The 26,130-nt window shown below is 36.3% G+C and overlaps 1 long non-coding RNA gene across 1 annotated transcript in view; it reads left to right on the top strand.

Moving 5' to 3' along the window:
* LOC145687545 (uncharacterized) overlaps nt 1-25,802 on the top strand; it is a 664,494-nt gene extending 638,692 nt beyond the window's left edge. The window contains exon 5 of the long non-coding RNA XR_014131684.1: nt 24,804-25,802. This is a non-coding gene — a long non-coding RNA (uncharacterized LOC145687545). The remainder of the gene's footprint in view (nt 1-24,803) is intronic.
* The last annotated feature ends 328 nt before the right edge of the window (nt 25,803-26,130 follow it).

The following is a 26,130-nucleotide window of genomic DNA, read 5'->3' as shown; positions in this document are numbered from 1 at the left end:
GAAATGCTAATGAAAATTCAATGAAAAATGTTTGAATAGGCGTATTTGTTTCATGCAACTGCAGTGGTTTTAATTTCACTCCGTGTGCGTGTAATCAAAAAGCCGAATACCATCAAAAGGCAAAATCAGTGATAGTAAGCGAAAAATATAATGCGTCAACCAGGTAAGTTTCAATTATGTTGGGATACCAGGTCTTACCAAGTCTTCCTGTTACTTTTATTGTCTGTGAGTGATATTTGTTTCATGTGCAACCAAACAGATTGATCAATTGATCACACACATTTTTCAAACATGCTTGTCATCAGAGGTAATCAGAGTCAATGCTGCCTTGCGTTGCTTTCTCAACCAGACGTTGTTTCCTCGGTAGGCAATGATGTACTAATGTATTTATTTATTTATCCCATTATTTAGTTACTTAATTATTCCCTCAGTCGACTATATAACTCCCTTTACAAAAGGCGTACAGTTTACGTTTGAATACGCATAAATATATGATTGTATGCAATAGGATAATATAATGGTTGTCATTAAAATACGTGCATTAGTTAACTATATATTATTACATGTAATAATATATAATTAACTTTATAGAATAAAACAAAGATTAGTGGAAAATAGAAGAAATAATTAAGAAATATTAGATTCACAATACTATCGAAAAAGAAAAGTACAGTAATTTGAGAAAGGTAAATTTGTGATAAAACTCTATTATAAGATCATGTCAATATAATACATGAATGTATAGGCCCAGTACAAAAACAAACTAAAAGGAAATAAAAAAAAAAATAAAATGTAATAAAGCAAAGAATTGATTTTTCAAATGCATAATATCAATATAAGACAAATTACATTCAGCAGAATATTAAAAGGAAACGCTGACACTCAGTAAATGTATACATACCGAAATCTAGTATCAGTATCACTGGGCTCATATTTTTTTCGATATAGGGCCTATATTTCACAAACATGTAATAGCCGATGTCAGAACCGGTTTGACGTTTCCTAATTATATCAGAACTGGTTCAAGGAACGCTTTTGTCTTAACTCTCAGAACTGGACTGAGAACCACTTCGTATGAAAACAGTTTGTGAACTAGTTCTTGAACAACAGCCGAAACTCAGAACCGCTCTCAGAACCGGTTCGACCTCTTTCCTAACATCTCAGAATTGGTTCATTTTATTGATGTCTTAGAACCGGTTCAAGAGCAGCTCCTCTCTGCCTTTAACATCTCTGAACCGGTTCGAAAACCACTTCCTGAAAAGAAAAACAAAATGGTTCCTGCAAAATAGCCCAAATCAGAACCGGTTCAGGAGCCGGTCTGGAGCATTTTTCACAACAATCGGTTCATTTTCCATCCCTTGTTTTTAGTAATACATCATGTGGTTCAGATCTCACGTTAAGAAGTAGGTTTGCATTATTTGTAGATCTTATATAACCTTGGTGTTGAAATAAAGAATAAACTTCAATCATTCGAATCAACCAATCGAATGATGGACGGTCAAATTCAGTAGTACTTTCTTAACCACTTATACATAAAATATCTATATATGTCACAATCTCAGAGCTTTCGCCCACATTGTGTTGAATATTTTACTAAATTTTCGTGCAAGGAAGTGTACAGCGCAAAATACAATACTCAAAGTGCATACATTTAATGGTTTAGACTAATTTAAACATTCTAAACTCAAAATAGTATTTGTGACAATGTCAATGATTAAGTGTGAAGAATAGAGACGAGAATTCGTTTCCTCGATATAACGTGAAGTCTTGGTAATGGATGAGCATCGTGTGCGTGGGATTCCTCGAAGCACTTCCGTTTCCCCTCAATTTATTATTCCACCAATTCCTTCATCATTCATTCATTTGCTACTCTCATCTCCACAAGGACAAAAGAAAAATCGGCAGACCTAAAATATTTATGTCCATTTCTCTCAAAAAGGTACAAAAAGTTCCACATTAAAATTGGATGATAAAGTCTAGCTTCATAACCTTTACCTATGGAAAGAGATAATCTAACACGATTCCCTTCTGAATCAATGTCCAACTATTGAAACTTAGTTATGGCTTGGAACAATTGGGAAAAAAATATACGATAAAGAAATTTGTACAAAAAATAAGAGGAAAATCACTATTATTTCTAAAATAAGCAGATTTAGTAGCTAAGTGGTTCGCTGTGTACAGAACAATTATATTTTACACAATAAGAAAAATAATAGTTTAAACTCCAGTGCGATACACTTCTAAATTGGATTACAGGTTTGCAAGTTCACGTCGAGAAGATCATATTAATCTATCTTTAATTCTGGGCAAGGTTCGAAATTCAAATTGTTATTTAAATAAAACAGTGTTTGATATATGTAATGCACAAGAAAAATGAAACCGCTCTCTTTTGTGGTAGAATTACGAGAAGTAAATTGAACCGATGAAATGACATACTGTTATTTAAGATGTAATATTTCGTATGTCCATTTTTTTCCCGCAATTTTGAGTTTTTGCCATAAACCTGATGAGAACAACATAACACACGTTCTAGCAAAAGCTCGTACATCCAAGAAAACGATTGTTGAGAAACAATCGATTATAGTGTTGGCTTGCATGTCGATTTTTGCTAATTTCATGTGATGCCTCGTATAACAGGAGTTCAGTGTATTATAGACATTAGGGTTTATGATAAGACCAGCTATGTCAGCGTTTTCCTTTTCTTTCTTTTTTAAAATAGAATACATTTTTAGAAGGACTAAAATTTTAATACTGTCAATAGATATAGTGATTTTTCGTCTCCTGAAAAAGAAAATAAGAAATTGGACATACGAAGTGTCACATTTTAAACAACGATATATACTGTATATATATATATATATATATATATATATATATATATATATAATATTGTATAGGGTGTTTCACAATAACACCGACAACGTTTTGGGAGGTGATAGCTCTCACCAAGATAAGACGAAAAGTATAGAAAAACCTGGGTGCAAAAATCTTCCTTTCAGAGTTATAGACTGCCGAAAATGTAATAATAATTTTAAAGGTCCAATAGTATGTGATCTTCCATACTCGGGTCAAGACTTTACTTAGGAACTAGTATGTGCCTTATCCAAATATCCAAGTTTCAGAAACCTGCGGTACTTTCGCAACAACTTTTATACAGGTGGTTAGTGAGTACTTAATGTCATAAATGTATGCTCGTAGCCGAACTGCCTTTATAAAAATTGTTGCATGAATACCTTAGGATTCCGAAATATGTATTTTTGCATAGCGCACATACTACCTCCTAAGTGATATCTTGACCCGACTACGGTAGGTCCCATAATTTTGGAGCTATGGACCTTTAAAGTTAATTTTTAAAGTTTTCTGCAAGAGATCAAACTGGGGTCAAATGCCGATGTAGCAGGGCGGAAGATACGCAAGGCCTTGGTGATGGTGTCCTGACTACGTGGAAAGTGCAGCGGTGATTTAAAAGGCTTAAGGACGGTGACGAAACACTCGAAGACGCACCACGTGCGGGTAAAATAACACATGTACAAAATCAAGGTTTTCAGGCAGCAATTGAGGCGAATAGTGACCAGACATGTGAGGAACTGGGTCTACAATTCACTGCAAGTTGGATCGATGGGTATCACATGATTTGACTCCGAGCAGAAGACACTCCGAGTAAACACCTGCGTTTATTTTCTGTCTCGTCTAAGGAAGGAGACATTTCTGGACAGTATATTGGCATGCAATGAGAAGTGGGTCATGTACGAAGTCCTAGGCGCTGTCATCATTGGTTAGTACCCCATGAACCGGTTTCAAACAGATGAAACCAGCACTGCACCAGAAGAAGGTATTCATATGTGTTTGGTAGACTGCTCGCTGCATCGTGCATCTAGGACTGCTACTAGCTGGTCACAACATCAATGTAACAATGCTCTGTTAGCTGTTGAGCCGTGTTCAGAAAAAAAAAACTCAAAACTCTAGAGCTAGAACTTCTCAACCGCAAAGTTATCCTCCTGTTAAGTCCTACTTGGCTAGGTTGACACGGGACACATTCTATGCCTTGGATGGGAATCATTATTGCATCCGCCATACTCCCCGGATATTACACCGTCTGATTATCACCTTTTCCATTCATTAGACAATCACCTTAGAGGACGCCAGTTCAAATCCCTAGTAGAGGTACAAAATGCACCTGATACCTTCTTCGCGTCACACCCACCAAGTTCTATCGCGATGGAATTCATGGCCTTCCAGAACGGTCACAAAAAATGGTCGATGCTGATGGAAACTATTTTTGATCCTCCAGATACGTCTTATGTGACTTTTATCGTTGTTTGAAAATTTTGTGTGGAAAAGTGACAGGATTTCTTTGATTATCTTTATATAATATCGAACTGTGTATTTGTCATGTTACTTTGTCTAAAATGAATAAGGGAAGGATATGTTCATAATTTTTTGCAAAACAAAAAAGAAATATCTCACGAGTTCGCCAAGTTAAGGAGATTAAACTTTTTATGAAAAATTTAAAATGACAAAGCAAAAAGCTTAAAATATCACATTTGTTCTTAAGAGTTGCAAACTAAGGACGTTAAAATATCTCAAGCATCCAAATTGCTGGGGGGCCTACAACAGTAACAACGCTATCGGAACAGATGGGGCAATGCGTACCCTAGGTGCTTTAGTGTCTAATAATATGAACGTGATATAACGGATTTCAAATGAATACGAAAATAGTTAGAACTGATTGAACACTTTTTTAAATGTATGTTCTCGATAAAGTGCTCAGATAAGTACCTTACCATTTATAAAGATTGTTTTCGATACTTCTGAAGATCACAGTGTCATTTACAGGAAGTTGCTATCTTAACCGTTCTGGATATATGATATAAATTTTTGAAGTTTGCAACACTGGTTAAAATTATGCAAATACAATAACTTGCTGTAATTACTCCTGCCAAAAAAAATGCCCGTATTGTAGTAGAATCATTTAAAAAAAAAGGTCGTTGTAAAAAAGTTGCAACCAATACGCCATTTTATGCAATATATCAAATTTTGCCACTTTTTTATGTCTCCCAAATGGTTTGAGATGGCAAATTGCTGTAAACGACATTATGATTGTTTTTATGTCTATTGAAAACCCTAATTGTAATTGAATGCTATACTTACCCAACACTTTCTCTCGAAATAAAGTCCTTTGAAAAAGGTCAAATCTTCAATTCCTTTTAACAGTGTTTCTATTTGTTCGAAGTACGTCATATGGTGACCGTAGTATACGATATTAAAGTACTTTTGATGTAAGTTACTTTCTTTATATCATTTTCTTTATAACTGTAGTAGAACCCTCCAACTTTCGTTTTTTTTTTCAATATTCCAGCGTCCTTAGTTTGCAACACTACCTAGGTACACAATAAGTGTGCTACATTGTAAGGTTTTGTTTCCAATGTAACTTAAATTTTGCAATAGTCTTATTTGAAAAAAAAATAAATAAATAAAACTTTGTGTTCAGTAGGTAATACTATTAATATTGTGGTATCATATAGTACTTGTAAACACCGACATTTCCATGATACACAATTGCAACGTTTTCTGTTCAACAGTCGAAATACTCCACCTTATATTTATACTGTGTGGTACAGCCAGTTTTATTATTATTATTATTATTATTATTATTATTATTATTATTATTATTATTATTATTATTATTACTCATGGTCATAGTATTCTGCCATTATTTGCAGGTCACTTGTCCCAATTGAGAAGCCTCCATGCTCCACGATCTTCCCATTCTCTTCTTCTTCAAGTACATTTTTTTTCTGATTTGATATTTTCCAATTATAGATTCCACGCCCGCTCCCTCTCTTTCCTGTCACCATACCTTCCAACACGTCCCTCATGATGCAGTTCCTTCTTAGTCCTTACTCTTCTCAATACATAAAATTTTTGTTTTCTCCCCCATCACTTGTAACATCCTCTTATTCGTGATTGTATCATACGAAAACATTCGATATAAAATGACTGGTGGAACATAGTATTCGCCTATAGTATTTTTAAGCTCGTGTCCTAAGGGGGTTGCAGGGATCAAACTTTCATTAAAAAAAAAAAAAAAAAAACGTACGTACCTCTAAGTTAAGGTGAATAATTTCATCATTAAAAATAAGGCGACGAATCTCAGTGTTCTCAAAATCCTTAAGGAGAGAAGAGCGTAATTTCTATAATTGTTTTCGCTGCATTAAAAACAATGTAGTCTGTGCTTGTGATCGTGTCACGGGAAAATCACTGAACTGTTTGAAGCGAATTCTGTGACATAGCTAGTATCTACAACGAACTAGGATTTTATCATATATTTTTGGTTAAAGGGCGTATCCTAAGGGACTATAGAGGGACAAAATATAGTTTTTTTCAATAATCAATACTAATAAACTTCAATAAAGCGCTAAAATGCAGAAAATAATAATAATACATTGCTTTAAAGTTGTTTTTTTTTTCACTTGTTCGTTACTCCAATAGTTCAGTTAGATATCTATAGTAAAGATAGAGTAATAACTTTTATGAAATATGTCGGCCCATGAAACATGTTTGACCATATACAATATATCACTAAAACAGGTAAAAACGTTGTAGTATTTCATAGGAGAATTAAACGATAAACTTTTTTATTATTGATCACCTATGTGCTTGACAAATAAATAGGTGGGCGCGATCGTAATTGCATATGCACTTCCAGTATATCAGCTAAATAATGTAGTAATAAAATAATTGTTAATCTATGAAACGAATCTTAAAATTGTTCATACTTGATGTCTTATGTGTGCGTTAAAATAACATTGAATTATTCATTCACAAATAAGTATGCAGTGTTTCCAGCCTGGCGTAGCTCTATTTCTCTTTCAGCTGGTTATTTGCCAGTCATAACGCTAACATGGCCTAGCGCCAAAGATTTTCATCACATTCTGATGAAATTAATCTGGGAGTTGTGAGAAAATATGTTTTATTATTATTATTATTATTATTATTAATAATAATAATAATAATAATAATAATAATAATAATAATAATAATAATAATAATTACATGTTTGAAGTTACGCGAGTGTATGCATGCAACGAAGTAAGCAAAGCAGGAAATGAACACTGTCAGCCGTTGACGAGTTTCGTGATTTGCTCCGAAGACTACGAGGAGATTCTAGTGATATTTATATGAGACCACCGCAAATGTATACCCTTTGAAATGCAATGTAAGTCAACAAAATTGGTGCACATACGCAGAAGTTAGGCGTGAACATAAACACAATACACAAATCCCAAACATTGCCTTCGGCGTTGTCCCTGTATGTTCCCTGCCCAGCTGACGTGCCCGTTCTTCCCTTAACATCGGCATAAATGTCATCTAGATTGTCATCTATCATCTTAGAAATCACCAAAAATGTGGATTCGACACTAATCTGGGTCATTTGAGACATCTGATTGTTCACACCTCACTCTCCAAGCCGATGGAGTCTCAACTTCGACTTTAGTGATATCAGAAGTATGTCTATTCGTCTCAGCAACACTGAGAACTATGGATTAGACGCTAATATTTGTTATTTTCAACTATTCCTTCATTTCATTCTCTTCCCACTCTCTAAGAACGTTAGTGAGTGCTAAACGTGGACTTAAACTCCATGGGAATGTGTCATTATTCGTCCCAGGGACTCCGAAATTATAGATTCGATAGTAACGTTTTATTAGTTTTACGCGCGTCCTACCTCCCACACCTCCTAGGATTGCTAGGGGTTTTTACCCCCAACTTGAAGCTGAACTTGAATTAGGTGTATCAAAACTGTCATCAATGAACTTATGAACCTTGAAAAGTATGAATTCAAGTATAATATCCATCGTTTTCGATTATATCACATGGCATTATTTTCCTCTTTACATATTGCTAATAGGGACTGAACTTAAACGGTTTTGGGATTGTATCAATCCCGAAAGCTTTGGATTTGACACTAATAGCGGCCATTTTCAACTATTTTTATGTCGCTATTTCTCACTCCCACGTGTTTGTGCTAGGTTATATTATAGCTACTGGGCCTAATGTAGGACTTAAAGGACATCGAAACTGTCATCAATCAACTTAGGAACACCGGGAACTATGGATTCGTCACTAATATTGTTATTTTTCATTTTTTGTGTTACCATTCCCGAGAAGTGCTAGCGAGTATTAAATTGAACTTGAATAGCATCAGCAGTGTCACTATTCATCTCAGAACGCTGGAAAACTATGAATTCGACAGTAATATCTGTCATTTTAGGTTATTTTTGTCACCGCTTCTCACTTTCGCCAAATATGTTAGGGATCCTTACCCTCACTGGAGGCTGAAGTTCGATGTAAATTGTATCGGGACTATCACAATTCAATTTAGTGGCCCCGAAAACTATGGATTTGAAAACTAATATTTGCAATTTTCGATTATATTTATGTGTCACCATTCGCACCAAGGATTCTAGTAGGGGCTGAACTTGGACTTAAATTTTCAGACTGTCACTATCCATCTCAACAACCTAAAAAAAACTGTATTCAACGTTAATACAGGATGTTTTCGTTGATTTTTTTATGCCACCTAATCCCATCCTTCTCTAAGTGGGCCAGTTTGTCTTATTCTCACGGCACTGTTTTCCAGATTGTAAGTAATAAGTGTATCAAGTTTGGTTCGAATTGCTTCAGGAGTTCCAGAGTTATGCTTTATATAGGTTTATATGCAGGGTGTCCCAAAAGTAACAGTGAAAACGAAACCACAGATTCCTAGCACGAAAACAAGAAAAAAAAGTTTGGCATATAGTCCGGAAGTGGACAGGGGCGGAGCCAGACAATTTCGAATGTGGAGGGAAAGGAACTTCACACTTAGGGAAATCAACTTGCCAATTTACAAAACCGCATTGAAAATACGTGTGAACAGTTACGCATCATACCGGGAGTGATGGAATGCATTCGAAACTCGTGATTAGCACGTTTCAATAAATATGGGGGGACGGCACTTTGAATATCATCTGTTCATTATTAGCGCGTATGACTTAGTAATTTGTAGTGCTATTCTGTTTAAAATACTACGTTACAAATGCAGTACGCCGTTGTGGATTCTGCATGTTATTTCATTACATGACACGACTAGTTACCGTTGTTACTTCGATCCTCTCTCTGCAAGTTTTTATCTGGTATACCACTTTCCATCCACTTTCCTGAGATTATGCACCCATCCTAAGTGAGCTTTGCCTTGACTCTCATTGTAGATGTGAGTGCAATCGTGCCAAAAATAACATTTTTTGCTTTGTATGGTTTCCATCTTTACTGCACCGTTTCATTACCCCTGCCATACAGGCATTCGGTGAATGCCTAAATGATGTATGGAAAATCTCTGGTGCATTTATGTAGCATGCGTTTAACATTGTAACCTGATATGATTTTTATGTCTCTGTGAATCCCTTTCCAAGCTGCTATCATTATTCAGCTGTCAGATGTGAAGTTCCTTTCCCCCGACACTCGAAGCAGTCTAACTCCGCCCCTATCGATTTCCGGACTGTATGTTATGTAAACATTTTTCTTGTTTTGGTGCCAGGATTCTGTTTTTTCATATTTGGTCTAGGAATTAATTCGTGCGGGTGGACAAGAGATGGCGCAACGAACGGAGCGTTCCACAGTTCCGTGTATCCACACATGTGTTGCAAACCCCTGTCATCGCGTATCGTTCGTAGTATAGGACAGTGGATTAAAGCGTCAACAACACCAGTTTGTAGTTAAGTGAACATGGCGCAATTTGTGCCTGATAAAGTGTTTTTGCGGGGTGTCCTGCTGCATTACTTTAACATGCAGAAAAGTGCGACTGAAAGTCATCGTATTTTGGTGGAAGTGTATGGTGATCATGCTCTAGCTGAGCGAACGTGTCAGAAGTGGTTTGCACGGTTTAGAAGTGGTGATTTCGGCTTGGCAGACCAAGAGCGAGCTGGACAGCCAAAAAAATTTCAAGACGAAGAATTGACAGCATTGCTCGAGCAGGATTCGTGTCAAACGCAGGAACAACTTGCAGCAGCATTAGGCGTTGATCAAACAACAGTCTCCAAACGCTTGAAAGCCATGGGAATGATTCAAAAGATCTCACATTGGGTTCCACATGAATTGAAATACAGAGGCGTTGAAAGACGAAAAACCATTTGCGAATTGCTGCTTCAACGACAGAGCAGAAAGGGGTTTCTGCATCGAATTATTACGGGTGATGAGAAGTGGATCCATTACGAGAACCCTAAACGAAAAAAGGCCTGGGTGAAACCAGGTGAACCAGGTCCATCACAACCAAAACGAGATATTCACTGTGCAAAGGTTATGCTGTGCATATGGTGGGATATGAAAGGTGTGGTGTACTATGAGCTGCTGCAACCGGGTGAAACTATGAATGGAGAACGTTATCGACGACAATTAATGCGTTTGAAGCAAGCTCTGGCCAGAACACGACCAGAATGGGAGAACAGACATGATAAACTTATTGTTCAACATGATAACGCTCGCCCACATGTCGCAAAACCGGTCAAAACCTATTTAGAAAATGTGGGATGGGAAGTTTTACCCCACCCGCCGTGTTCACCAGACGTTGCTCCTTTGGAATACTACTTGTTAAGATTGCATGAACAACGATTTGATTGGACAGCTGTTTACTTCTTCAGAAGATATCGAAACATGGGTCTCTGACTGGATCGCTTCCAAGGATGAGGACTTCTTTCGCCACGGAATCCGTACATTGCCTGACAGATGGGCGAAAGTGGTGGCTAGCGATGGACAATATTTTTCTTAAGGTATTTATGTATTTTGTGTTTGTACTACAGCTTCAATGTGTGCGTACCAACCGCACGAATTAATTCCTAGACCAAAATATTTACCATCACTTTGGGACACCCTATATATATATATATATATATATATATATATATATATATATATATATATATATATATATATATATATATATATATATATATATATATATATATTCTCTCCGTGCAAAGAATGGGCATTTTAGCTAGTCATATATGCAAGCAATAATCTGCCACTATTATATTTTCCTCTTAAAGATGTTCTCCTAGTTTTTTTTTTTCTTTTTTTTATGAATCAAAGAGCAATTTCTATTCCTTAGTAGATTCAATAAGATTATTCGAACGAACTATGAAACTAACGTTCACTTGATTTGATGTGAAAAATCATACGTAGGGTGGCGTAGGTTTTCTTCTCACCTTAATCATGTACGTACCTTTATTTAACATCAAACTAATATGTATTCTTGTTGTTTTGTTTCGATGCATCTATTGGACTTATATGTAATAAGAATATTAAAATGCATGCTATATCCTGATATAAAGTGTTCCGATTGTTTTCCTATCTTCTTCTGTGGTTCACTTTGCATGTATAGTATGATCAATTTCTAAGGTCTATTGCTAAAATGTTGATTTCAGTGAATACATTCAAATGTAGTACTTGCAATCCAGATTAATATTTCCAGTCACTATTTATTTTTAAGGCAGCAAATTAAAACGGATTAAAAGACATCAAAGGATACGACAGAGAAAACACTTCTAATTAAGCATATGATTCACTAAATAATACACACAACAAAATCATTTACAAGCCAAATGACCGTTACTATTTGTTGGTTTCTTAGAGTGATTTGATTTAATTTTCTCACAAACTAATACTGCATCGTCAGCCAATTACATTAATTTTCATCTTCTGAAAATAACAAACATGTGTGATGAGTTAAACTCAGTATCTGGTTTAATTATATTAAAGTGGACTGAGAAATTGACTTTTACATATAATCGAACGGAAGTAAATATTCATATGGTTCAACTGAAACAAATTTTATCTCTTTGCGTTATCCGTCATCTTTCTATGCAATGAGTACTCTTAAGTTAACATTTATCCCGAAAATCTAGGAATTATAATGTAGCTTTTCACTCAAGGAATTACACATTTGTTGTTTAAACAAAAGAGATGAACAATAAGACTCTGAAACTTATGGTCACAATTGTGAAGTAGGAAACTTACGAGTATTATATTAAAATGTTCTATCCACGCTATCATTAAAATTCCAGTTGTCGGTTGTAACAAAGGAAGAGTTTTGCCACACAATAGACTACGACCTTAACACCATTTTGGTCGGTTCTGCGCTACTAATCCTTCCTGTCATGCCTTTTCTGCTGTCATTATCATCTTTCATCTCCACACGTGTCAAGCTAACACTAAGCGAGAAGCCTTACCAAAAAAAAAAAAAAAAATCGATTTTCCAGCTCACTAGAAGTACTTCAGGGGCCAGTCATGTGGTTTTCAGATCAAGCTTCACTTTGTTTTGGTTTTTAGCTACATCTTCTTTTTCTTCTTGAGTTGAAATAAAAATGGCTTCAAAAAGTTTTCAGTTGGTCGTGCTTGAACCTTTCATCCTGAACTTTACGAAACCACTAAAAACCGAGAATGTTATTACGGACTTTCAACTGAAGGGTACAAGAGTGAACATGTGTGTCTTGTGAATATTCAAAAAATAAAATAATAAAAGCAAAGAAAATAATCAATAGTACCTAGGTGATTCTTTACACGTAATTTTCTGTCTTGTGATTGAAGAGTCTAAAGGTAATATGCACTTGCAAATGTATTCAGTATAAAGACAAAACTTGAAGCAATGCTTACTTTTAATTCATATTTAATTAACGCGCAGTTTAAGAAATGAATACAAGATGTGAATCAAAATATACCTTGGCTTCTCTTTTACCCTCCCAATATTTTTTTCTTGTCAGTTAGAATAAATGAACATGATTAATTCATTCATGGAATGATGCATTTGAACATAACGAGCAGCATGATTACACTATCCGTCAAAAAGAACTTTCTTTCATAATAATGCATTCATTTCAAGCTTAAGCATATCTGCACCGAGTGCTATGTTTGATAGAACTTACAAGGAACGGATATTATCGTATCACCCGGACATCCGGATCAAATATAGTTCATTCGATAAACATAACAAAAATACGTTCATCTCCCCCCCCCCTCAAAAAGTAGGTGACATGGAGAACGGAGTAAATCCCTGGGACCCATTAACCCGGTTAGTATAAAAAAAAATCGTACCAATACACGTTTTCCCCTCATATCTATTCCGTTTATCAATACAAAACTAGGTACAGTCATTTCTTATTTTCTATAGTATTTTTTCGAGATACATTTGGAATGCGCACTTTTAGCTGGGGACACTCCAGTGGAGTCTAAAACTGATGGAAAGAATTTCTGGAGAGAACTTTCCCGACATTCTCCCAATTTTCCCCGTTGAAGTACGTTGTGGGTCCCGATTCATAGCACTTCTGGAAAGCGAGTTTTATGCTGAAGAGAATGAACTATAAATCATGATTTTCCAATGAACAGTGTTGATGCAATAGCTATTTCACTGCGAGTCAACGATTTGCTTTATACTAACTGTGTTAATATGATCCAGGGACTTACTCCATTGTCCATGGCACCTATTTTTATGTGAATGGCCATATCTTTATGTTTATCAAATGCACTAGGTTTGATTCGGATGTCCAGATGTTACGTTCATGTTCGTTCCTTGTTATTTAAACATTATGGTTGTACAAATACATTCGCCTTAGACGTTTGCATATTCATGATTAGTCAGAAAATATATTTATAAACAACGGCATCAATGCATTTTCTATTTTATAGTATATTTCAAGGTGGGCTGGTATCAGGGTTCAACATAACTACTCTCAAGATGGTTACAATTCGCCATGCACTCTAGAAAGCATACAATGTTTCATTACGTAAATCAAGTATAAATATGATGAATCGTTATATATATATATATAATATAGGGTATGTTCCTATAAGAGTACGCACTTAGTATTAGAAGTCATATTACGGGAACTAAAACAAACAAAAACACAAAACAACTACTCCTACTTCTTAAGTAGTATCTTTACTTTCGTATATAACGAAGAATAATATGAATGTAAAAACAACGTAGGATATATACTTCTTTTTTTTTCTAAATGGACACAAAATAGTAATCTTAGGAGACAGGCCCTTAAAGAGTACGCACTTAAAAGTGTCTATGGAGATGAAGAACAAACTTCATGCTACCATTGTTCGCAACCTCCACATTTAATCCAGTCTTCTGTAATTGGGTCCTCGTAGATTTCGTAGTATCCTGTGTAAATCACATCTTATTTAAGATCTTTGTATGTGGAAGGTACAACAGCATCAAATTTTAAGTTCTTTCTCCCTTTTCAACGCTCACTTTCTTTAGTCGGTTTCTTGCTTTTGGATGCTGCACACACCACTGTTGCTTTATACGGTGATGATGTCATTATTTCGGATTTCTTGCCACGTCTATTGCGCTTAAACTCGTGCTTGGATTTGGGCAGGGAAAACTAATCAGTAGGAGATACTTGTATATTGAATTATGACTCTTTGTTGCTGACACCGTCACTTCGACAGTCTGTATTTTTAGCTACTGCACTTTTATTGGAACTCTTTGGATGCTGAACGCCATCCTCATGAGACCCATATTAATGTCTCAACATTGACTAGTTTCCTGCCGGTGTACTGCTCTTCTGTAAATAAATAAAAGCAAAAACAACTATTGTTACAAAATTGATCTTTTACGTATGCATTTATGCATATAGGATAATGTACTTTCATTTTATTTGTGATTCAAAATATGTACATTCTTGTACTAAGTAGTATGTAAGTAGTAAGTACTAGATAAGTAGTATACTCTTTTTTATGTAGTTCAATACTTTTCTTTTATAATTCTTAATATTTTCTATGTATTTTTTTTAAAAAAAAAAGAATGTATGAACGTGGTTAAGGCTCGGAGAAGGCTGCAGAGCCTTAACTTCGCCACGTAAAAGAAGTCAGAAATAAATAAATAAATAAATAAATAAAGACTCTGCTTCCTCTGCAGCTTATGCAACTCCTAAGGCGAATGGCAATTCTAGAACTAAGTATAGACTTGAAGTGATGTCAAATGAACGTTGGTGGTTCTTTTATATAAAAGTGCGGAATGCAATCCACAAGCCTTTCATGTTTCTTTGTCTGGGACTTCCACGTGTATGTCTGATAGAATAAAATAAGTTTTGGGCTTATTTCAATAAAAGAGGACTAGATCCTGGAAACAACCCTGACTTAACTCATTCAATTCAGACAGTTAATAGTTTGTACTCTTGTACTCAAGCCAGCTTTGAATTATTTACATAGAGTTTTACAAAAGTTTAAATATTTACAATAATTTGTCTTTTTAAATTTGTTATATTACAATATATATATATATATATATATATATATATATATATATATATATATATATATATATATATATATATATATATATATATATATATATATATATATTGATAATAGTGTTCCAATAATATTGTTCGCTGAGCCTCTCTTAAAGAAGAGGGGAATATGACTTTATGTTGTCTTAGAAATATTATCAGTCTCCATTAACATGAATAATAATTTGGAGTAATTGGCTTGCAAGAGAGAGATGGTTATGGCGTGCAGAATATAAAATGAAATGAAATCATTGAGTTTTACGTCCCACGGATATGCTAGGCTAAAGGAGACAGTGATGACAAGCATGAAAGAAATGGTGGAATGAAGAAAGTGGGAGGAAATGGGAGATCCCGACGAAACCCACGCACGTGGTGTTTGTCCACCACAAAGTTTACTTGGCGGGAGCTGGGATCGAACCAGGGACCCATGTACTACAGGTACATTGAGCCACTGAGCCCTCTACTACTGAGCCACCGCGGACCCAGGTGTGCAGGATAGTCTAATGTTGTAACAGGAGTTGAGTATTCTATTAGAAACAAAGAGTAACGATAAATACGAGTTCGTTCAATTATAAAAAATAACGAACGCTTTGGCTTAAATAGCTCAAAGGCTCATCGTAGCAGAAACAAATACTTCCATTAGATTTTAGCCTTTGAAAAGTCAATGTGCCATGTTTGTTATCATCCATCCTTCAAAGCTCCTGCTTTACATTACCCGAAAGCTTTCTCTTTCGCCCGGCTAATAGTCCCCTTCTCCTAGGCTTTTTAATAGGACCTGGTGGCTTGGAGCGTATTCCCCATACAAGCAGCGTGTCATGTTTATCTTATACGTATTAACTTTATTATTTGTATAATGACCTGCCTCTCCTTTAGCCTAGCCGGCATAACCATATGAAGTATAACTGCAAGATTTAATTTAATTTAATTTCTGTTTTGTACATAAAAGATTATTTTGTTGAAAAAGTGTACAAACGATGCACTAACGATTGATACCATTTTGGAACCAATCGACATTAGAGAGAGCTTGTGTAAACTAGATACATTAATGTTGTGCACAGACGAAAATTTACCCTTTAGACAGCTCCCCCCATAATTATTTTTTTTAAACCATACGTATATTATCTGCTTCCAATAGATGATATAAGCGCCTCCTCCGGATGAAGGGATTCCGGTCTGCCCAGTAGCCACTCTTTGAAGCTCATGTTACATATTACCGAATATCTAAATTGCTTTGTTATTAATTTGGTGATTTGGTGTGAAATTTGTACATTTTGAAATTTCATATTGGTAGCAAACTTAATTTGATTCCCTTCACAATTATTAGCATGCAAGTAATGCATATAATATTAGCAGAGCTTGCATTGTACAATACACAGTATTTTGCAGCTAACCAGCTTAGGCTGGGCTTTGAATTCTTAATGAAGAAAGCGTTACTGAAACAACAACAAGACTTTAAAACTAAGTATGGGAGACTAATTGTTCACATCTATAAAGGGGATATAATCTAAGATGTCCGCCATTATCGACCTCACAGATAAAGGTTCTGTGTACCACATGATTCATGACAGGGGTCAACATAACTGCATTCTGTGAAATGCACTGTGTGATGTTGCATGACGTAAGAAACGAACATTAGGTCATATTTCTTTGAAGATGGTGAAGCCATCGCAGTATTGGTGACTCTCGATCACTATAAAAAAAATGATTGAGAATATTATGTGTCTTGCAATGGAGCACATGTCTGAGATGTGGTTTCAACAAGATTGGGACACAGCACACACGACAAGGGCCTCAGTTCACGTTGTGAGGAACATTTTCGGCCATAGCATCGTCTAGAGAAACACTGACGTAAAATGGCCCTCCCGTTCGCCTGACCTCATTCAGCTTGATTGTTTTCTTTGGGCTATCTGAAGGCCAAAACGTATATAAACAAACCACAAACAGTATAGCAGCTCAAGGACATTTTTACAGAAATTCGAGCATTCGGAACATAAGTGTTGACTCCTGTCCTAAATCATGTGCTGCATATGGCCTGTATCTCTGAGGTTCATAATGACTGGCACCTATCTGAGGTTATATTCCACACATAAGGGTAAACGGTCTTCCATCCTTGGCCTTTAAGTTTAAGAGATATCAATGGAAAGTAATGATAAAGAAAATCTATTCACAGTTATAACTTCCTTGTGAAATTTGATCATCCTGTATATATATATATATATATATATATATATATATATATATATATATATATATATATATATATATATATATATATATATATATATGGTTCATTATGAAAGTAATGAGCATTGCTTTAGAAAAACTGTTTTCTTCTTCTGATTGTTACAAATCTTTAAAATTCCTCAAAATACGCTCCTTCTGCATCGATACACTTCTGGAGACGTGTTTTCCACGCCTGGAAAGCATCTTTAAAGTCCTCGCTGGAATGGCTTTTAAAAACCTTGTAACATGGGCTTGAATGTTCTGCACGGAGTCCCAATGTTTTCCTTTGAGGTGTCTCTTCAAACGGGGAAACAAAAAAGTCACTAGAAGCCAGGTTAGGACTATATAGGGGTGGGGGGCTACTGGGGTTCTGCTCCGGGCCAGGAAGTCGACGACGGTGAAGGCGGTGTCACTTGGTGCATTGTCGTGGCGAAGTTTCATTGAGTCTTTGATGTCACTTCGAACGCGGGCGACCCTGCGTTTCAGTCTTTTGAGCACTTCTAGATAAAATCCTGCGTTGACAGGTTGTCCTGGTGGCACAAACTCGAAATGGATGATTCCTCGAACGTCGAAGAAGACAATGAACATGGTTTTGATCCGGGATTTGCTCATGCATGCCTTTCTGGGACGGAGGGAGGATGAGGTGTGCCACTCCACACTCTGCCTTTTGGATTCTGGATCGTATTCGAACATGCAGGATTCGTCTCCAGTTACTACCGACTCTAAAAAGTCTGGATCACTTTCACACAATGCCAACAACTCCTTGCAGCGCAAAACTAAGTTCTTTTTGTTCGTCCGTCAACACCTTCGGCACAAGCTTCGCACATACCTTTCGTTTTTGCAGGTCCTCGGTCACTATCCCATATACCGCAAATTTTGACATGTTTAGGGTCTCCGCGATTTGTTGAATGCTCACACGCCGGTCTGAGCGCAATACTTCACGCACACGGTTAACGTTGTCGTCGGTCCTGGCCGTTGTTGGGCGTCCAGAACGGGGCTTGTCGGCGCGACATCCTCCCGACCCTCCTTGAACGACTTGTGCCATTTTCCGACCTCGGATTTTGACAAACACTCCTGCTTGTAGGCCTCTCAGCATCTGGTAAGTTTCCGCAGCATTCTTACCCAACTTGACGCAAAATTTTATGGCGTAGTGTTGTTCGAGCGATCCCTCCATCGCGCCGTGTCACAACTTGTAAAAAAAACGTGCTTCACACGGATCGACATCCACACGTTGTCACTGCTCGCAGCAGACTGACTCTGGGGCACTACTTTTTCCGTGCCGGCAGAGCGCGCTACGGTGGATTGTTGAGTCAGGGTAGCGGTAGTCCAAAAATTAGGGAAACATATTATTTTTTGTTTAATTTCACTTGCGGCACCTCTAATATTAATTTCACGACTGAAAATAGACACACCGGTTAAATTTTAAATTTTTACACCAATTTTTAATGGTTGCGCAAACCGATTGAAATTTTGAATACTATTGATATATACACATTGTTATACATATGCATATATATTGTTATATATTTTGTTTATATATTGTTATATATATATTACACGATTATACGAAAAACACATTATTTTTGATTATATGTACATTGTTAAAACTTTGTAAAGTTTATTTATTTAATCTAGTTTTACACTTCACTTTCACATATTGAGTTTTATGTGGGTAGGGTGTTTTTTGAACAGTATGGATATTGCTTCCTGTGTTCCTGAACAACTTGAAATAGGTATTATTTCTGTTCCTCTTCCTTTTCTTCCTACTCAGTCATAGCGTGTGTGATTCAAGGAGTTCCAAGCTTCATTAAAACGCTTGAATATTGCTACGTCTGGACCGGAAGATACAATTCCCTGAATACATACCTTAAAAACTGCAGCCAAAACTATCTCCAGTGTGTGGGGACGACAAGCTAAATACAAAAGGTTTTTTCTTAATTTCCTGCTTTATTAAGGCACAAGCGCCGCTGTAGCGACCAGTATTGCTGGCAGTTGTATCGAAACACATTGAATTTACCTGGTCCACGACCTCAAAGCACCCAGCACGGCATCGGCTTGAGTTTGTCGAGTTCTTTTTTTTTTTTTTTGACTCCGAGCAATTGAGTTTCTCCATGCCAGATACTATTACAGGTAGGCGATCAATAGTTTCTTTTCCTGTTATGTCCGGTAGAATTTTTCTATCCCAATGGACAACAAGAGCGCTTGTTGCTTGGAACTTGCTCTTTATGATGGCATCTGACTCAAGACGATTTCATTCGCGAGCTCCTTTGATGGATGAATGATTGAGAGTAACTTCGTCCAGATTGTGGCCCAAACCCTTGGCCGTTGCTGTTATAATAAAAGTTGCTTCTCTGTCAGTTAATTTTGATCTACCTAACATAGAAGCAAGTTTGGGTGTAACAACGTTCTTCCAAGTTTTCTGGTTTCGTTTTGTGTCTGAGGACTTCTGCGGGGTATGCTGCTGCGTTGGTTTTTATTCTTCATCAGAGTACGTTTCACTTTATTCCAAATTACTACTACTGTCACTATCGCTAGAAACAAACAGTGTAACTGCGTTAGTGTCAGTATTAGCACTAGTACTTGCCTCCAACAATTCATGCAGTCTTGACTTCCTTTTGATTAAGAGTTCTGTCCACAGATATCATAGAACCACTTCGTTCCTCTTCCTGCTAAGCAATGAGAAAGTTATTATATTTCTTATTTTTGATTAGTCTAAGGGCATCCCCATGTGCTATATCAAACAAATTATTGAAACTTGGAACAAATCTAGCTTCGTTCTTCGTCTGTTTGATAGATTGTAGGCCCTTGCTTTTTTTTTAAAATTTGCCCATTGGTCCCTCAATTTTTCGAGTTTCGCAGTTGCATGATTTTGCTCATGAAATAGAGGCTTTTTCCAGAATTGTAGTTTATCGTATAACATCTCGAGCACTATCATAGATTGTATTTTTCAAAGGTTAGATGATGGTGAAAAGATACACGCAAAATATTTCCATTCGTAGGTAACTTATTTCAGAGTTTCCTTACCTGTTCCTAGTAAATAAAGTCTAGTCTTATTTCTAGGTTCTTCTGCCATGATATTAATGAAGTATATATCAACTTTATCCCCAATTACTTATCACGCCACAGTCAAGTCAACACTGATCCACCACACTTCTAACTTTTGTTCTGGTAACTAGACGGGAACAAACAGCCACTACAATTCGGTATGATCAGCTTACTGCCACCAAATGTCTCACCGACTGCACTGTTCCTGGATTATAACCGTTAATTCAATGAAATGCGAGTCTCCCACCGGAAAACAAATGAAGGGTGACTGTAACTTATCAATTGAGACGAAACCAAGTTACTTTTTGCTCAAGTTGTAACGTAGATGGGGACAAATTCGCCATTGCAGTGAATATTGTTTAAAATTTGTAAAGTTTACATTGTTTCTAATGGCATGATAAATGCAAAATGCAATGGATGCATAAGAGGGAATGATATACCTACCTTTATTGATCATTGTTGGAACAACATCTCCTACAAAGGAGAACAAAAGTTCAAAACCAGAATGTGTCTCATTGTCTATACAGCGACAATAAAGTACTAATTTTGCTAAACTTCAAGTTCATTGCGCAACCTCTAAATATTGAGCTATTGATTTCAAATTTTGCATGTATTATTTATTTGAAAGGAAGAACAAATTTAGGGGGTGCCACAGTAAAATTTCAAACTTTCGAAATTCTGGACCACCCGAATATATATATACATGATACATGATAACAAAACTTAGCACACACATTACCTACATCCTGTCGAGTAAGATAACCTAGCATACATAGGGAGCAGTGGAGGAGTTGAGACATATAAAAGTGTGATCGAAAATTAGGGCTGGCCTTAAGCTGATTGCACCGATTGCTCCCAATCGGGTCCCTCGCTAGTGCAGTCTACTCTACTGTCCAGTCTATTCTACTCTCCAGTATCGATTTAACAGCATACTAGGCCCCAGACCAACTAAGTGTGTTGTGGTCCGTATGATTAAACTTTGCTTCTAATACATGTAATTAATACATGCCATTCTGCTCGCGGGGCCCAGGCCAAGTGACTATGGTACCGTTAAGATGGCTCTGCTACTCTTGACTGTCAAGTACACACAACAACATATTGCAATACAGGTACACACATGGACTCCACAAGGGAGGGTAAGGCATCTCCGTAAGAAGCAAATGAATAGTTTATTAAGTTCCCGGGCATAAGCAAATATTTTCTATATTTAATTCTACAGTAGTTTCTGTATTTTTCACGTTTACAACTTCTGTTGTAAAAATATATATTTTGTCCAGGTAGTATGCTGCACCCCCCACAAGAACCCTAACACTTCCTCAAATTTCCTTACACACAACCCTGGGCGTAAAAATATTGTTTTATTTGAGTTTGTGTAAAAATGTATTATTATCCTGGGTGCACACTGTCTTTTATTTTAAACGCCCTACTAAGCAGAAGCTCCAGGATTTATTACTGATTGTCATGTAGCGTGAATACCGAGATGGTATCAAATAAATTAGTCTCAGTGCGACTTCCTTGAATATCATTCATCTTATTATAGCTATATTAAAAATACAAAACCAGAGTTCAAACTTTGCCCTCTCCTTCGAAAAATCCCGTGGACCTTTTTTTTAAAAAAAATCAAATCAGGAAAACCGAAAGTATACTGGTTTGTACTGAATAGGTAGTTGCTTATGAGGTTTGTCTTCTAACTCGAATAATCCAATGGAAAATATTTCATTCATTTTCCATCAGTTCTTTAAGGTTTGTGATCGTCTCATCACTATTTCATTTTGTCTGGAGTCACTAATGAGTTCAAGCTGAATATGTGTTTCACATGTAGCTATCTACGATGTTCTCACTAGCGTACATAAGTTTTTTTCTGACTTGAATTGTTCTCAAAAAGATACAGCTGTTACGAAATCTTTGAACCAACGTATGCATATCAATATGCATTTCATTATCTCTTAAAAATATAAACTTATGGAAGCAGATTTCACCATTGTATTTCTCGTAAATTCTAGCCCAGTTTTATATATTACATGATCCCCTTTCTATTTAGAAAAGTCGAGCGAGATACAAGATGACCGACTTCAAGATGGCGGTCATCATAAGCACAATCTCAAATAGACATCTATTCCTCCTGGTGTAGGTTAATGTATTTTTGTCTTTCATTCCTTTGTCCGTTTTACAAATACGGATAAAATGAAATGTTTAAACTTGAAACACATTGTTATGGCTTATTCTGATTAATCAGTTTTGGCCACTGTAGCCTTCTTTATAAACGGATGCGGTTCAAATTTTACTCGCGCTCGTTTCTTGATATTCCACACTTCTCTGCCAAGTTTGGTCATGAAACTAGATTTCGACGTTGATAGGTTTACTTGTATAAGAGAAGAAAACTATGGAATACTGGTACAAAGCCTTCTTGAAAAGTTGCGAGGCACAAGAGTGAAATATGTATTTTAAAATGCATTCACTATCTGCATTTCCATTTGAATTATTTCTCTGAAAAATTAGTTGATGTAAGTAATAAACAGGGTGAATGGTTTTAACAGAATATTTTGCAGATGGAGAAACGTTATAAAGAGAAATGTGTAAAAACACTAGACCAACTGGGAGAGCGCAATGTTTTCGATATATATTCGTTCTGCAGACCTTGGTGCAAGTTAGTTGTAAACCTGGGGACCCGGAAAATGTTGCCAATCGCGCCCCGCACCATCTAAGGCCGGCCCTGTCGAAAATGACCAATTTTAGTATCGAATCCAACATTTATGGGATGCATGTGCTGATTGGTGACAGTTCTCTTAGGGTCAAATTTCAGCCTCCACTAAAGGTGAGAACCCTAGCACACCTAGAAGAAGTAGGATAATATAATTTAAAATGATCGAAAACGTCCGATATTAATACTGAATGCTTAGTTATCAGGGTCGCTGGGATGAACAGTGACACTTCCGATGCCGTTTCAATCCAAACTAAGAACCCATTAATACTCATAAGAAGGGAATAGTGGCATATGGCAATAAGTTAAAATGATGAATATTAGTAACTTTGTGACAGTTTTTGTGCCCTTTAAGTAGAAGGTCAGCTAGTTGGAGTAAGTCCCTTAGCACGCATTGCTGGGAAACGGGGAAAGACATAAAGCGATCGAAAACGACTTATATTAGTGTATAGTCCAGAGCTTTCCGTGTCACTAAGATGAATAGCGACATACACTATGCCATGTCAATCAGAGTTCAGCCCCAATTAGTACCCTCGGAGAGGATGATGATATGAAAAAAAACAACAACATCGAATCCATGTTATTTGGGGTCTAAAAGTTGATTGACAACAATACCCATACTAGTTAAGTGTAAGCAACTCTCACTATCACCTCTAGGGTGGTGGAAGGGGTTCCGATGATATTAATAATTACACTCCCGATAGCTTTAAATTCCAAGCTCAGTCTCCATCGACATGGGCGTGGAAAGAGGTGGAAATAGCCGAATCCATGCTTCGGGTTCATCAAGCTATTAGGTTACAATCGTGATAATATTTAATCCCAACTTAGGCATGAACAACTATGTCAGATGCATTGAAAATTTACAGGGGCAACGCTGAAGGATGTTGGTGTATGAATGTATATTGCAGCGTAACTCCAGAACGTCTGGAGCAGGTTTAGTCAAACTTGATAGATATGTGACTGTCAATCTGAAAAGAAAATACTGTTGGATTAAGACACTTCAAGTGGCGGGAGGTGGAAGGAGTGACGTGTAAAAATAATACCAAACTACCGTCATTAGTCTGTAATCCACAGTTTCAGGGATCGCTGAGATGAATAGTGACGTACAAAATGACGTTTAAATCAAAGTTAATCCCCATCGAAAGATGTTGTGCGGAACTGAAAAATAATTTATCAAAGATAACAGATTTACGTCGAATTCATAGTTTCCAGGGTAGAAAGAATACCTGACCCGTGTGAAATTAATTGTATTTATTTAATGTATATGCAACACACTGATGTTATTTACTTGTTTAGCTTGTATTCTATTGCTCCTATTTGTATTATGTATATTCACTTTAAGATGCAAGAAAATCTATTACTGGCCTTACTAAATGTATTACAATGTATGCAAAACATAGAATAAATCATTTAATATCTTCCTCATCTGTAGCAATGCTAAACATTGGTCTAAACAGGCACATATTGAAGTTTGACGCCAGTTTTGTTTTCTTATTTTTCAGGTAGGAGAACCAGAACATTTCTATCAAACATGTGTGTGAGTCATCAAACATTGCATAACTAATGCCACAGCTGGTGAATAATGAAGCCAAAGCTGTTAAGGTAAACTAAGATGCAACAGATGTTTAATTCCTGTTTTTGTCAGACGTAATGTTCAGCTTCAAAATGTTAGATTCAAACCTTGATAGGTAAATAGAAACATTTCTCTAGGCCTGTATTTCCACGTTTGTAGCATCATATGCTGTTACCCCTAAAGACATATCTGAAATGTCAACATATGCAGAAACATAAGAAGTTTATTCATTCAATAGAGTAAGCTAACATAAGGTAAGCTGTTCTGGAGATATATAGTTTGCAAGGAAAACAATAATTTTGTTGAAATAGCAATATGGATGCTAACTCAAAATATATACATGTTTTCACTCATTGCAGCTAATAAAATGTGCAACACCACATGGAACATATTACGTGACTACGTTTTATTTAAATAAATAATTCAAATACACAAACAGTACCGTGTCGTACTTTATGTACTACAAGGATATATATGTGGTTAGACAAAATGTTGTAAATAACTTCCTGTCCAAATTAAAGACAGGTGAAAGTGGGGTGGGACAACTTTGATCCGGAATACGCGCAAATCGAAAGTGCTTAGTACGGCAATGCCAAGCTGTATGTAAAAAATTCACAAGCCTAAAGTGCAGTAGTCAAAAGTGCAACAGTCACATGTTAACAACAGTTGCACAAGGAATTTGCCACAAAGACAGCATGGATTTTTGCAAATTGTATGAATACATTGTGTGTCTTCTGAATGGCTTGTTACACGTCATGTGCTATTTCAGTATCTGACCGGATACTTTTGATAACACCCTTATAAGTCACCTTAATTTTCATAGCATCAAGAACTCAAATTATTGACAGCTGTTTTATTCCATGTAAAAATGTCTCATTCTCACATGGCTCATGCGAGAGTAAACAATGCATTTTACTATTTTTCTTTATGCTTAGCCTCTGTTTCTAGCAAAAATTGTATCAATTAAAAATACCATAATTTTAAGGATTCTAAGATTAAGAAGAATGACTACATAAAACACTTTCATGAAACGCGTTGGTATTATTTGGCGTTTGTTTCGACATAGTTCTAATGGATTTTGCAGAACCATTTATATGCTTTTGTGTGAGCTTATCTTAATGCATCTTTTAGAAGTGTAATCATTTCGGTTTATGTTAACGTCACCTTAGTCCTACCACTCGCTAGCAACATTTTATCGGGCAACTATTTTGTTGCTCTGGTTAAATGGATTGAGTGTTATGGGAGTCCGCTCACTG

This window comes from Thermobia domestica, chromosome 6 (assembly GCF_964235325.1).
Source record: "Thermobia domestica chromosome 6, izTheDome1.hap1.1, whole genome shotgun sequence".
Taxonomy (NCBI): domain Eukaryota; kingdom Metazoa; phylum Arthropoda; class Insecta; order Zygentoma; family Lepismatidae; genus Thermobia; species Thermobia domestica.
Note: the sequence above shows the minus strand (reverse complement) of the source record. Positions and strands in the feature narration are given on the sequence as shown.